Here is a 16,348-nt window from a genome sequence, read left to right on the forward strand (position 1 = left end):
GTCAAATAATGTCTCCTGCATCTGTCACATGCATACCATGTGCATTCAGCAGTTATTCATTGCATTCTTTAGTTTGCAGAGCCAGTTACTTCTTTTTTACTCCATATTCAGACTTGGCTTTTCATACAACAATTGTAACTCTTCTGACCTACTCCTGTAAGGATTTTTATAACTGACATCATCCTTATGCACCTGGTATACCTTCCACATCTTTTTCTTATGAATCTTTTGTTTAATGTCATCACACATCCATTTCACTCATACACTATTTATTCCTTGAACTCTAGAGACATATTCTGATATTGTACCATTTAAACGTTTTAATGTTTCCCATGCACTGCCAATATCCTTCCCACTAGCAAACAATACCATGGGGTAGAACTTAGTGTACTGCTCAGTTGGTCATGATTTACTTCTTTGTGGTTCAGCATGTAACCTTTTCTGATTGCAATACCAATAAACCACTTTCCAAGTTAGTAGCATGATCACTGTTACCAACTGGAGGCAGAACAGTAATGTTTAAAACCCTCTCTAATGCTATAATTTGATCATACTCTTTGATCTAGAATTCCTTCTATCACATGCTGCTTGAAGAAGTTGTCTTGCAATAGTTCAATAAGTTTGATTCCATTTTTCTCATGAGATTTTGTCCCAGTCAGTGTTTGGAAAGTTGAAGTCACCCATAACTAGTTTTGCATCTATCATGTTTATTTGGTAATGCATTTCATCATCACTAGCAAACTATCCATTAGGTTTTTAACAACACCATGCTATGTATTTGATCTTCTTAGGCTCCACCTCACACCACACGTCTTCGAACTCAATGCCACATGGAAAATTGTTACAAGTATTGCAGTTCTAGTTTTCTACACTAACTAGACTCAAATCATCCAGTATCATTAACACTCCCTCCATCTCTCCTGTCCTTTTAAAAATATTATGCCCTTTACACTTGATACCAGTTATAGACAGGTATCAAATGTAAAGGGTATAATAATAGTTGTTGGAAAAACTTTCAACAATTTTAATATTTAATAATATAGTGTAATAATACACTATCTACCAATAATTGCCCAGACACTAGCAATTTACAGTTGATACCAGCAGTTGAACTCTAATATCAGGTATGTTCACCTTTTGGCTTTGATCACCTCTTGCACCCTTTGAGGGAGGCTTTCCACCAATATGCAACAGACATCAGGTGGAATTTGTCTCCATTCCTCCATCAAATCAGCATTGAATTCAGTGATAGATTGAGGACTTGCTGCTCTGGACCTCAATCACTGCTTCAATTTGTCCCACAGGTGTTCGATGGGGTTGAGGTCAGGATGCTGCACAGGCCAGTGCTTTTGTTTAGCTCTCTTCATACAATTCCATATCAGGTACAGCTTTGTGGCATGGGACATTGTTCTTATAGTAACACCAGTCTGTTCCATAAAAAATGCAGTGTAGGCATCTCTTGATTATCCAGAATATCAAGGTACTGAACTGCCTTCGTGGAACCACGGACAACTAGTAGTCCCACTCCACCAGCTTAACGCACCCCACACCATTACTCCTCCACCACCAAACTTTAGTGTGGGTACAACACACTGTGGTAACAAGCATTCACCATGAAACCGGTGAACCTTGATTCATCGCTCCAGAGTACTGTTCTCCACTGGTCAATTGTCCAGTTCACACGCTCTTTGCACCAGGCCATACAGAGTCTCCATATGATGTTCGGCTTGTGTGTCACTGCTCTTCCATGGAAATCTAGTACATGAAATTCTTTTCTTACAGTGTTGTGCCCACCATGGTGTTGCTGACGCTCTGGAACTCATCACAGATAGTCTTTGCTGGTTGTAGCCAGTTTTTGTGCCGTCTGTTTTAACACCATCCTGTCCCTGTCAGTCATTTTTCAGCAACCACCCTCTGCATTTTCCTGCACTAGTGATGCCAGAATATCTCTATTTGTTGATCATATTATCAACCCTTGATTTTGGATGCTCCAGTTGAGCAACAGTGACATGTATGGACATGCCACTGATATGACAACCCACAATGACTTCTTTCTCGAAGTCACTGAGTTCACGTCATGTTGCTATACCACCTGTATTCGACTGCTAAGGTGAAATACTGCTTCCTACTATCTCTACATCAGTTTCTGTGTTATTAACAAACCTGGAATGTTCCATAACTTCAAATAACAGGTATGTCCAGACAATTATTGGTAGATAGTGTATATGAGATATTATGACTATGACTTCTGTGTTATTTCAGCCTTGGCATCTCTTCTGGGTTTGGCTCCCTGATAGAACTAAAAAAAAAAAAACAAGTGGAAGTTGGAAGTTTTCCCACTTGGTTATATTATAAATTAAAGATACCAAGAAATTATATAATTGGTTTAATCCTTTATTCAAGTGTAAGCAAACAAAGTTTTTGCCTGAAGTATGAAAATATGACTTCTGCATTACTTCAACCTTAGTATCACCTCTGGGTCTGGCTCCCACTGATGAGACCTCAATAAAGGTCTAAACCGGTCTGGGTAGTGACCTTTCCCATAATGCATAGCATTATACATGTCAACAAGGATATGTGCTTTGCATTATGGGATACGAAGGCAAGTGATGTGAAGTCGTCTTTTTTTTTGAGTGATTCTTAGCTTATTTGAACTTGCATTTTACCAGAACTAGGTTTTCTAAGCATGGGCCAGTTCACAATGGTGGTGATGTCAAGCATAAGCCCATGTCCATTTGTATCATGCAGTGCATCTCATTTAATTACTTAATTCACATTTAATATTTAATTTTCTAGTCATCCACGGTGCTTTATAGACACGAGGGATATAATAAGTGGCCAAGAGGTGTACTGAAATTATTACGTGATCTCCATTGGTCTCGCAAAACGGCTAATCTGGCATGGCTCTGGAACCATGGGCGTCAGAAAATCAGTGGTGTACCTATAATAATAAAAGACCATATGCTACAGTTAAAATGGTACACTATGAATGCAAATTAAAGGAAGTGCAAATAAAGTCATCTCCACTTCAGTATTAAAAATCAGAAATAGATTCTCTCATATTCCAAATAAATTAGCACTTCAGAATTAAAGATGGACAAAGCTACCATGGGTATTATGCATCATTCACATCAACTATCCAGAACATTATTTTCATCTGCTGGTAAGCAATCAACAGTAAGACTTCTTCTGCAGCTTCTCCCACTTAAGTGGGATCACTGTTGATGATGAGTCTCCTCCACATCCTCCTGTCTTGGGCTGTCACCACATCCAAGTTCTTCATCCTCAAGTCCTCTTCTGCAGCTCCCTCCATCTCTTCTTTGGCCACCCATGCTTCTGCCTTCCTTGCACATCCATCTGCATGATCCTTCTTCCCACATATTCGTCCTCCCTCCTCATCACATGACCAAACCATCTCAACCTTGCCTCCTGTATCTTCGCTCCTAAATTCGTAACTTTCACTGTTCTCCTCACATAGTCATTTCTCAGACGATCCTTTCTGGTCACACCGCACATCCACCTAAGCATTCTCATCTCTGCTACTTCCATCCTGCTGATGTTATTTTTCCTCAGGGCCACAGTTTCTATAGCATACGTCATTGCTGGCCTCACTACTGTCCTATAGATTTTGCTTTTCAGATTGATCGGCACCCTCTTATCATATAACACTCCAGACATCTCCCTCCAGTTCCTCCAACCCGCTTGTATCCTGCATCCCACTTCCTTCTCAGCTCCTCCATCTTCTTCCACTGTTGAACCTAAGTATCTAAAGTCCCTCACCTTCCTGATGACATTTCTTTCCAGGTCTGTCTCTTGGCCGCTGCCCACTATGCAACACATATACTCTGTCTTACTTCTGCTCAGTCTCATACCTCTCTCTTCCAGTACTTTTCTCCATCTTTCCAGTTTAGTTCCCGCTTCTTCTCTTGAATCTGCACACAGCAAGATGTCATCTGCATGCAACATTGTCCAAGGCGCATCTTCTCTCACCACCTCCATCACAATATTAAACAGAAATGGACTTAATGCTGACCCTTGATGCAAGCCAAATGTTACTTGAAAACTTTCTGTCTGTCCCAGACAGGTTCGAACACTTGTCTTCACATTTTTGTACATCTCCCGCACCAACCTGACATATTTCTCTGGAACCTTCTTCTCCCTCAGACACCTTCAGACTTCTTGCCTTGGCACTCTATCGTATGCTTATTTAAAATTAAAAAATAAATAAATGCCTTAACAGCCATTTCACAAAATATTTACTATTAAAACTTAACATTGCAAAATGATTTATAAAAATTATTACTACTTAAGAGCTGTTGTCAAAAATTTCAGAATATATTTGTAAAAAACATTAAACTCTCAACATTAAAAAAAAATTCCTTTGCTACTTTAAAATCTTTAGGAACTAGACAAATTAATACATAAAGCAACTTTATCAATATATACATCATAGCATAATACTATTAGCAAAAAAAAAGCAAAATATCACATAGTATTAGACCCTGTTAGACTAGTTTCATGTTAAAACAACTATACGTATCATCTTTACCTCAGAAGGCAAATGCTTTGGGGTTTGGTTTCTCCCCCGAAGCATTTGTCCGCCCACTTCTATAGTGTCCGCGCGGTTAGCCTAGTGGCTGTGTGCTTCGCAACCATACGACTGGGGAAGGAGTGTCCAGGTTCGATTCCTGTCGAAGACATGAGGAATTTGAGGATCTTCCTCAGCCATAGCCAAGTTAGCGGATCTTGGGCGCGGGCAGTAGGGTTTTTTCCGCCTGCAAGCAGGCAAACCGGCCCCGTGAACACACACGGATCTACAGCCATAAATACTTAACTTCCCCCCATGAGGGGGCTCTACTCGTCCCAATAGAGATGGGGGAGAAAAAGGGAGGAAACTCCATACGAATAAAATAAATTATCTTCTATATACGGGCCCCCAGTCCTGAAATACTTCAGGTGTAAACTTTGTTTGCTTACACTTGGATCAAGGATTAAACCAAGTATATAATTTCTTGGTATCTTTAATTTATAATATAATCAAGTGGGAAAACAACAATCAACTATTTTATTTCTAATTCAGCTGTTGGATCCTAAGTTAAAATTTGGTTGGAATATTGTCTTGTGTATAACTAGTTTAGTATTCTGACCAATTTCTTATTTTATATAAATTTATTCAATTAATTCCCTACCATTCCAGCTTCATCAAAACCATAAGCAATTTCCAAGTTTAATTTGCCATCTTCACTAAAATATTGTGCTAAATAGCTGAAATGTTTTACTTGTTCTACACAGTTCCCATAAGGTTCAGCTGATGTTCTCTCTATGTTCTTACTATTTTCAGTCTTTTGTAAGATTTCATATGAAATTTGTTACAGTAGTCAATTAAAGGAATACTATAGACTTGCACAGGATTCACTTAGAAGTATATCTGTATTAAGCAAAAGAACTGAGATTAATATTTCAATTTTGATATAGTTTGATGCCACTTTCTTTTCATAATTTGATCCATATAGTTGAATGAGAGTTGAGATAATCTTCATCCTTGTCTTGCAACTGATTTGACATGAATATGGTCTGACACCTAAGCTTACCTTAAGTTATTTTAATGTTATTACAACACCTAACGAACTTCTTCTTCTGCAGCTTTTCCCACTTAAGTAGGGTCGCTGTTTGTGGTGAGCTCTTCCACAACCTCCTGTCTTTGGCTGTAGCCACATCCAAGTTCGGCATCCTCCACCATCTCCCTCCATCTCTTCTTTGGCTGTCCGTGCTTCCTCTTCCCCTGCACATCCATCTGCATGACCTTTCTTCCCACATACTCTTCCTCCCTCCTCATCATATGACCAAACCATCTCAACCTTGCCTCCTGTATCTTTGCTCCTAAGTTCGTAACTTTCACCGTTCCTCTTACATAATAATTTCTCAGACAATCCTTTCTGGTCACACCGCATCAATGTTCTTACAACAATAATGTTGTAAGATTTATCTCCATCCTGATGATGTTATTTTTCCTCAGGTTCACAGTTTCCATAGCATACGTCATAGCTGGTCTCGCTACTGTCCTATAGATTTTGCCTTTAAGATTGATCGCTACCCTCTTTCGCATAGCACTCCAGCCATCTCTCTCCAGTTCTCTATCCTGCATCCCACTTTCTTCTCAGCCTCACCATCCTCTTTCATTGTGAACCTAAGTATCTAAAGTCACTGACCTTCTTGATGATATTTCCTTCCAGCTCTAGATCTGTCTCCTGGCTGCCATCCACTTTGCAACACATAGACTCTGTCTTACCTCTGCTTAGTCTCACACTTCTCTCTTCCAGTACTTTCCTCCAACTTTCCAGTTTAGCTGCTGCTACTTCTTGAGTCTGCACACAGCACAATGTCATCTGCATACAACATAGTCCAAGGAGCATCTTCTCTCACCTCCTCCTCCATCACAATATTAAACAGGAACAGACTTAATGCTGACCCTTGATGCAAGCCAACTGTCACTGGAAAACTTTGTCTCTCCCAGGCAGGTTCGAACTCTTATCTTCACATTTCTGTACATCTCCTGCACCAACCTGACATATTTCTCTGTTACCTTCTTCTCCCTCAAACACCCTCAGACTTCTTGCCTTGGCACTCTATCATAATCTTTCTCCAGATCAATAAAAACCAGATGTAGCTCCAGTTGCTTCTCTCGAAACTTTTCGATCTGGATTTCAAACCAGCATCTTCAGAGCATAAAACATGTTAGTTTACATGTAACAAGTAAGTGAAACAGTTCAAATTGTATCAAAGGATCTAAAGTGCTAATTTGGCACTCCTCTAATGTTTTTTTTTTTAAAAAAAAAAGTAGTATTATCATTGTGTAGGAGTGGATTTTAAGATAGGTGTCAAATTTTTGAAAAATTAATGCAACCATACTTAAGGTTATGAGAATGCTTCATAACCATTATTGACTAAAAATAATCTTTCTGACTTCTATATAGCACATTGGGTTTTCTTCCATCTAATCCTATGGGAAAGGTTGTCCAAAGCATGGTCTACCAGTCTAGACTTGCCTTAAATAACAGTAGCAAATGAATTTATGTTCTCCAAGGTGGATGTTAACCAATTTTCCTGTCTGTCTATAGTAGGCTAACTTAGCTATAGGGAACTTCATACACTCCAGGATATACTAGGGGATTAAGTTTATCCTTAGGATAGTGGATCTGATTTGTTAATTTAACACGTGGTTTGAATATGGTGTGAAGGTCATATTTATTAGTATTTTGGCTATCTTTTCAGATGTACCTCGGATAGGGAATTGATGGTGTTTTGTTGTGTATGAGGAAGAGGGAAGTAGGAGGGCTGTGTGATATTTTATCTATTTTGCAGGAGCTGTAGTCATTGGCTAGGATATTATGGAAAAAAAAAACAGTGTGCTGTAGAAGTTTCAGGTCAGAAATACAGTCTTATTTTAGTCAGCAATGGCTATAAAGCAGTCTTCTAACCTGAACAAGTATGGTTGCATTAATTTGCCAGAAATTTGGGAGATTTCTATTAAGATCCACCCTACACAATTATGCTTCCTTTTTTTTACAAAGAGCACCAAATTAGGACTTTAGATCCTTTATTCAATACTATTTGAATTGTTTCCCTTACTCATTGTTGCATGTAAACTGTGACATGTTTTATGCTCTGAAGATGCTGGTTTGAAACCCAATAAAAAAGCCAGTTAATAAACATCTTGTTATAATTTAGTTAGTTTAATGTAATACTATTAAAATAAGTTATGTACCTCCTTCAGTTCTGTTCACTTGCATCTCAAATACAGGCTGTGTTGATCAGCATAGTATCTCATTTACACCATATAATTTAGTGTTTTGAACAGCTTTTCTCTGAGTACTTAGTTGAAATCATGGGAGCATAATGAGGATTTGCATTTAAATTTTGTAATGAGGGAAAAGGTATATGAATGTTTTGTCTTTAAGAACAAAGACAGTAACAATAATGGTAAGCGCCTGTTGGATTTCTGCTCAGGACCAGTTTGGCTTACTTTGGACAGACTGGTAGATTTAACATCTACCTTGAAGAACACAAAAATTACATCTGCGATCATCTTTTTGGCAAGCTGGAATTACCAGACTATGCTCTGGATACACCTTCATATAAGATTGAATGGACGACATCTGTGTAAAAACGAAGTTGCTGTAGGTCCAAAAGATTGTTTTTAGAATCAGGATCTAACATGAAGTACTCCTCAACCTTAAAGAGTGTGGTTGCATTAATTTGCCAAAAATCTGGGAGATGGCCATTATGAGACTGCATAGCCTGACTTCTCTAAATTAACTGTATTTAGTTAATTTCGAAAAGTCAGGCTATGCAGTCTCATATTTAGAGAAGTTAGCATCTAAATTAACACTTTACAGTTAATTTAGATGCTGTCCTAACAAGGCACCCTCTATTGGCACCTTGTTAAGACATTAGTTCTGTGTCAGTTACAAATCGATTAGTTTCTAATGTTTTAGCGTAGTTCTTATAATTTGTGCCCTGATGCTGGGTAGAAAACCAGTGAAGTATCTTCATGACTAGGCTACTTTTATATAGAGGCTAATCCTTTCATGTGTGTTTATAATGTGCAAAGCACACATACTTTTAGATGTATAATGCTATACATTATGGGAAAGGCTACTATCCAGACTGGTTTAGACTTTTATTGAGGTCTTATTCTGCATGAAATATATAATAGGATATGATTATTTGACTTATAAACAAGTGAAAAAAAACTTTCTACAATTATCTGTAATCCAGAGTATTTTAATAATATGGAGTTATATTGTTTCACTACTTATATATGAGAAATATGACTTCTGCATTACTTCAACCTTGGTATCTCTTCTGAATCTGGCTCTAACTGATGAGACCTTAAATGTCAAAGTCTGAGTAGCATCCCATCCCATAATGCATAGCATTATATACTTCCGAAAGGATGTGTGCTTTGCATTATGGGATATGAAGGCAATCAATGTGACGTCATTAGCCTCTTTATACAAGTAGCTTAGTTATGATACTTCATGTGCAAACTGTCTTTGCTTACATTTAAATAAAGAATTAAACAAGGGTATAATTTCTTGGCAAGTTTAATAAATTAAACATTCTGTATTGAAAAACAACTGTTTTTATTTTAAAAGGATGAATAAGAAATCCTAATTAAAGCTGGTTAAAATGTTTTTAAGTTTATTTGTTAAGACTTTTATGCATGACTGCACTACTGTAATGTAATGAAAACTGTACATCATCATCAGTGTCCTGATATTTACCTTCAATGGGGTGTTCAGGCTGCTATGACAACACTCTCCTATTCACAATATTCTCCAAATTAGTCTGTTGCTTCAATCCACTCCAATATTGTACTTCTAATGCACTTCTGACTGAAACGATCCACCTAGATCTTTGTCTTCCTCTAAGTCCCCTTCCTGTCATCTTGGCATCAAACACCTGCTTTACTAACCTATCCTCACCCATTTTTTATTTAATTGGCAACGCCACCTTAGATTAGCTCTGCTTACTTTCTTGAATGCTAACAGCATCAAATTCCTTTCTAATATCTTCATTCTTAATATGATTCTGCCACTGATGCCACCTGTTCACTATCCTATTTTTTCTCAGAACCTTCATATCTGTAGTCTCTAGTTTTTGATCAAGTACTTTATTTCTAACCCAACTCTTAGATCCATAACTTAAAATTGGTTTGAACACTGTCTTTTGCCTAATTTTAGCTGAATTTATTTAGTTACCTACCCACCATACCAGCTTAGCTTATTCTGTTTATTTCCAGATGATTGGAGAGCCTATAAAAAAGTAAAATATTTCAGCTATTAAAGGCACAGTTTTTGACTTGCCATCTTCGTTGAAAACTGTGCCTTAAATAGCGAAATATTCTACTTGTTTTATAGGCTCTCCATTCAGAATACAGTTGATATGTTCAATGTTTTCATTTATATAGTTTTGGTCTTTTTATGGCTCATTTTCATGCCAAAATTGTTACACATGTTATTCAATTTGGTGAGACTTGCACTAGATGTGTTTAGGAGTTCATCATCTGCATAAAGCAGAGAGCTAAGTTTGACATCTACAATTCTAATATCAGACATAATGCCACTTTCTTGCATAATGTGATCCATATACTGTAGATAATGAGTATCCTGTCTTACCCTGATTTTACATCAAACCATCTTCCTGTATTTTCTCAGATTCTAACTGCTAACTTATAACTTAAATACAGATTATGTACTCCTCTGTAAAATGTTCCACTTACCCCATATAATTATATGAGAATTGTATTTTTTGAAAAGCTTTTTTCTGGGCACCTTGTCATGTGCGTTTTAAAGATCTGTTTAGGATCTTAAAAAGTACAGATACTTTTCATAATCCCATGATTTTTCAACTATTTGTCGTGAAGTGAAAATCTGATCTTGACAACCTCTGTTTGGCTGTACCTATCTTTTTTTTTGTACTCCAAGTTTCTCTTCCTCAGTCTTCTCAACCTATTTTCAAGTATCATCATCAAATTCCTTCCATGTACCCTCAAGGGGTGTACAGGATATGATTGTACTACATGAAAAAAATTACATCATTACTAACTTCCTATCTACAATTTTCCTCCAAATCAGTCTGTTACTTGTCAAGACTCTAACATTATCAGATCTTATATTTCTATAGTCTTATATTTCTAAAGGCACTTTGTACTGTATCAATCCACCTATATTTTGGTCTTCTTCTGGGTCGTTTTCCTGCCAACCTGGCAGAGAACAATTGTTTTGCTAATCTTTCTTTGCCCATTCTGTTTAAGTGACCATACCACCTGAGATTAGCTCTGCTAACGGAATCCTGGATGCTGACAATGTCAAGTTCTTTCTTAATATCCCCGTTTTTAATGTGATCTTGCCATTGATGCCATCTGTTCACGCCTCTAATCTTTCTCAGGACTCTCATATCTGCGGTCTCTAGTCTTTGGTCAAGTGTTTTACTTCTGACCCAGCTCTCAGATCCATAAGTTAAAACTGGTTTGAACACTGTCTTGTATACAGCTAATTTAGTGTTCCGACTAATTTCTCTCTTATTCCATATGAATTTATTCAATTGACTTCCCACCATACCAGCTTTGCTGATTCTGTTGTCTATTTCTATATTTAATTTACCATCTTCAGTAAAAATCGTGCCTAAGTAGCTGAAATGTTTTACTTGTTCCACAGGTTCTCCATTCACAACACAGTTGACATTTTCAATGATTCTGCCTATTTTCATTGTCTTTGTCTTTTTATTGCTGACCTTCATATTATATCTAATACAACAGTTATTCAATTTAGTCAGAGAATCTTGCAGACTTGTAGCAGATTTATTTAGAAGTATAACATCATCTGCATGAAGCAAAGAGCTGACCCTCCAATTTTGATATGTTTAATACCACTTTCCGTCATAATGTGATCCATGTAGATAATGTACATCCTTGTCTGACACCAGATTTAACATTAAACCATCTTCCTGTACTTCCTTCAATTCTAACTGCTGACTTACAACTCAAATAAAGACTAAGTATTGCTTGATATAATGCACCATTGACACCATATAACTGTAGCGTATTGAATAGCTTCTCTCTTGGCACCTTGTCATACGCCTTTTCCAAATCGACAAAACTTAAATACAGATCTGTTATATTCCCATGCTTTCTCGACTATTTGTCTTAAAGTGAAGATCTGATCCTGACAGCCTCTATTTGGCCTGAATCCAGCTTGTTCTTCACCAAACTTTTCTTCCACAATTCTTCTCAACCGTTTCTCAAGTATACTTGCATAGATCTTGCCAGGAACGCTCAGTAGGGAAATACCTCTGTAATTCTCACATTCAGTTTTATTTCCCTTTTTATATATGGGTACTATGAGAGCTCTACTCCAATCATCGGGAATTTGTCCCTCTGTCCAGGCTTTCTGAACTATGCAGTGCAGCCACTGTAAGACTTTTATACCACCATACTTCAGCATTTCTGGTTGAATATCATTTACTCCTGCTGCCTTTTCACATTTTAAGCCTTTGATGGCTTTTTCTACTTCAAGTATGGATATATATTCCTGCCTGCATGCGTGGTCAGTGTTTTTTACCGCTGTGCTGTCATCACTACTTATTTCATTTAGCAGTTTTTCAAAGTAATTACTCCATACCTCAAGGATATCTTTTTCGTCTGTTTTCGTGTCACCTTTATCATCTCTAACTCCTTTTACAGCACTCTTTCCTCCATTCCTAAGCTTCTTCAACAACCTGCAGAATATTTTGCCAACTTCTTGATATTTATTTCTATATTCTTGCCAAAGTCCTCCCATGACTTTTGTTTAGCTAGTTTTACACACTGTTTAGCATTCTTGCATTTGTCTCTGTATTCTCTAAGAGCACAAGCTGACTTATTTGCCAGGAATTTTTGATATGCATTTTTCTTTTCCTTCACTGCCTCTTTAACTTCCTGTGTCTACCATGGAGTTCTAATTTTTCTATCCTTGCAGACAACTTCACCACATGCCTCTCTAGCTGAATCAAGCAGGGCTTTCTTCAAGGCTTGCCACTGAATCACTAAGGTTTGATTCCTGTTCTCAAAATCTTTTCATTTTTTCTTCAATAATCTTTGTGTATTTTAGTCTACAGTTCACATCTGAGAGCTGCTCAACTTTTATTCACTTGAAAATAATAACGTGTAAGAAAGTTTTAAATATGAAATTCAATTTTATCCTGCTCAAGACTAAATAGTGATCACTTCCAATTTCAAATCCTCTGTACACTGGTGTCCTGCACAAGTGAGAAAACATCATTATCAACAATAACATAGTCAATGAGACTTTCTTATTCCTAGCCTCTTCTCACCATGTGAATTTGTGCACATTTTTATGTGAACATGGTGTTAGTAATAACCAGTCCATGTCCTGAGCAGAAATCCAACAGATGTTTGCCATTATTATTAGCTTTGCTCTTTTCTCCAAATTTTCCCAAAATATTTTTGTATGTCTCACAATCATTTCTTACTCTGCTATTTAGATCCCTAACATGGACCAACTTTTCCTTTTTTATTTTAGAAAAAGCAACTTTGTCAGTTGCTTTTTCTAAAGCCACAAAAATTCCTCCACTTCTACCTTAGTAGAGTCTTCTGTGGGAACATAGGCACAAATAAGTCTCATTGTCCATTTCCCCATTCTTGTATTTGCCCACATTACTCTACTTGAGACTGACTGCTGCCATTCAATTAGAGTAGACTTGTATTTTGTGTTGAATACTATGGCTACTCCTTCTTTTCCTTGATTGTCATTGCCTGAATATAACATTTTGTATTTATTGCTCAGAAAGATCTCGCCAGTTTTTGTCTTTTTTGTTTCAGTCACCCGTATTATGTCGATCTGGTACTTATCTAATTCCTCAGCTAGCTCCATTTCTTTGCCATTCAGGAATCTTATGTTGATAGTCTATCTATCCCACTGGTTTTAACAGGCCTTTAAGGCCCACAACCTTCCAAGCATGCTTGGATTTCGTAACCGAAATACGAGGATAGAATGGTCACTCCTATGTCTCAAGGTATTCTTGGCTGTATCCCTGTGTGTTCAAGGGGCCGGTTTGCCTGCTTGCGGGATGAAAAACACCAGATAAACTGGTGGAAAAAACCCTACTGCCCGCGCCCAAGACCGGCTAACTTGGCTATGGCTGAGGAAGATCCTTCAGCTCCTCACGTCTCCGACAGGAATCGAACCTAGGACACTCCTTCCCCAGGCATATGGTTGCGAAGCGCAAAGCCACTAGGCTAACCGCGCGGACTGTTGATAGTACCGATAGTACCGATATGTTGATAGTACCGATCTTTAACTCTGGTGATGTTGAGTTGGGTTGTGTTTTCAGATTTGTTCCGGTAACCGGGCGACGCCCCAGCCTGCATGAAAGTTTGTCATGTTGTACCATCATTTTTTATTTTGGTTTAACCAATAAGAAATACAATTTGGTCGGCTAAATCCCAAATTGCCAGCCTGTCCTCATGCGTTCAGTATCCAGGTTGATACCCAACAGGGTGCACCACGAGAAGGTTAGGATTGGACATTAGGTCAAAAGCCCTGGTCGGTTCTCAGCATTCCTTTAAAGGTTATGTGGAGGTCTCCTCTCAGTTATACAGCTTTGACCCTTAAGCACCCCTATTTTCAAGTATGCTTGCATAAATCTTATTTGGAACACTTAGTAGAGAAATTCCTCTGTAATTCTCATATTCATCTTTATTCCCTTTTTTATAGATGGGAACTAATAGAGCTGTACTCTAATTATCCGGCATTTGTCTTTTTGACCAGGCCCTCTCTGATTTATGCAGTGTAGTCACTGCAAAACCTTTCTACCTCCATACTCAAGCATTTCTGGTTGAATATCATCTGTGTTTCTGTATTTCAAGTTTTGATGGCTTCTACTTCAACTATTGATATGTACTCCTGTGTACATTCCTCTTAAAATTTTTCTGTCACTACTTGTTTTGTATTACAGTCTTTCAAAATAATTACTCTAGACATCTAGGATATTTTTATCATCCTTATCTTTAATTTTCATGTCATCTTTATCATTTTTTTATTATTTTTTTTTTTTAGTCCTCTTTTCTCCATTTCTGGGCTTTTTCAATAGCCTCTAGAACATTTTGCTATCTTGTTGATATCTTCCCATGACTTGTTTGGCTACTTTTATGCATAGCTTAGCTCTTTTACTTTTTTTTCTCTGCATTCTTTTAGGTTATCTGCTGACTTATTTGCTAGGAACTTTTTCTTCTTTCCAGGACTGCATATTTAACTTCTTGTGTCCACCATGGTGTTCTTATTTTTTTATCCATATTGACAATTTCACCATATACCTCTGTGATTGAATTAGTCAATGTTGTTGTCTTCAAATTTTGCCACTGAGAATCAAAGGTTTGGCTCATGTTTTCAAACTGTTTCATTTTTTCAATAATGTTTGTATAATCAAGCCTACAGTGTACCCGTAAAAGCTGCTCAACTTTAATTCTTTTTTAAAATTTCTTACACACTGTTCTTTTCAATGTGATGTTCATTTTTATCCTGCCTAGCACTAAGTAATGGTCACTTTCTAATTTGGAATCAATCCTTTGTATACAGTCATCCCTCGACTTACGTCCTTTCGAAGATACATCCGTGATCCCATAGGGGAATAAATAACATTTTCGGCTATACTTTCGAACAAGACGCAAGCTAGCTTAAGGTAAAGTATGCATAGTAGCAACAGTGCTTTCAGCGGCCCTGGGCAGTCGGCACATGTCTTCAGCAGTTCCTATGTTGATTTTGTGTTTGAGAAATGGGTTATTTGGGTATTTATTGAAACTTTGATAAGGATAAAATTGTAGAGGCTGTGAAAGGATCTGCTTCCATTAAATTGACGAAGCAAACACAAGATCCCATCGGTAATATGGAAAAGCTACATGCATCATGGATAGAGAACCTGAACCAAAAGAGCATACCCCTGCTAAGGGATATACTTATATTACGACAACCACAGGATAATGTGGCTGGATGTAAACTGAAACCATTTGTAATATGGCACAGTGAGAATCCACGAATCTTCAAAAACGTTAGGAAGCATACTCCCAATTCATTTGGAAGCAATAAGAAGTTGTGGATGATTCAAAAATTGAGGATGCCTTAATCAACTGTTATGCGAGTGAAATAAAATCTATTTTGTGAAAGAAAATGTAGAATTTAAAATTTTATTCTAGATAATGCTTCAAGTCATCCGTCCTATACATCTTATAGTGGTGATCTTCACCAAGGTCATATTTCTTCCTCCAAACATTACTTTATTGATCCAACCGATGGATCAGGGAGTTCTTGCAGTGTTTAAGGCTTATTATCTACGGAGAACTTTTTCACATGCACCAGTAGCAGAACCATTTCTGCTACTGAAGGAAATGACCAGACTCTCATGCAATATTGCTGTGGCTTGGGACAAAGTGACCTCTCAATGTAAGTGTCATTTGGAAAAAGATATTAGATAGGTTTGTGCATTATTTTGGAAGTTTGTAATAGTGGTTTGTAATAGATAGCAAACTATCTGAGTCTCGAAGTGAATGATGACGACATAATTCAAATCATAGAAAGTTACCCTGAAGAGTAGACCAATGAAGAATTGGTCGAACTGGAGGAACAACTGTTGCAGAAGAGGAAAAAAACGAGAAACAGGAAGAGGTAGTTAAACACGTGCGTAGAGGCTTAAGTGCTGTGAGGACATCATGTTGGAGTCTTGATGGATTTTATACAACACCCAGAAAGGATTAAAACAATTTAATTCTTCCTATATTTCGCTTATCACC

General features: G+C 37.5%; 1 protein-coding gene across 5 annotated transcripts in view; it reads left to right on the forward strand.

Moving 5' to 3' along the window:
• Window positions 1-16,348, forward strand: part of LOC150099350 (uncharacterized) — a 350,001-nt gene that overhangs the window by 48,608 nt on the left and 285,045 nt on the right. The gene's annotated exons all lie outside the window — the stretch shown is intronic.

The sequence above is a fragment of the Typopeltis vanoorti genome, chromosome 14, assembly GCF_054136105.1.
Source record: "Typopeltis vanoorti isolate ZY-2024b chromosome 14, IOZ_Tvanoo_1.0, whole genome shotgun sequence".
NCBI classification, from domain to species: Eukaryota; Metazoa; Arthropoda; class Arachnida; order Uropygi; family Thelyphonidae; genus Typopeltis; species Typopeltis vanoorti.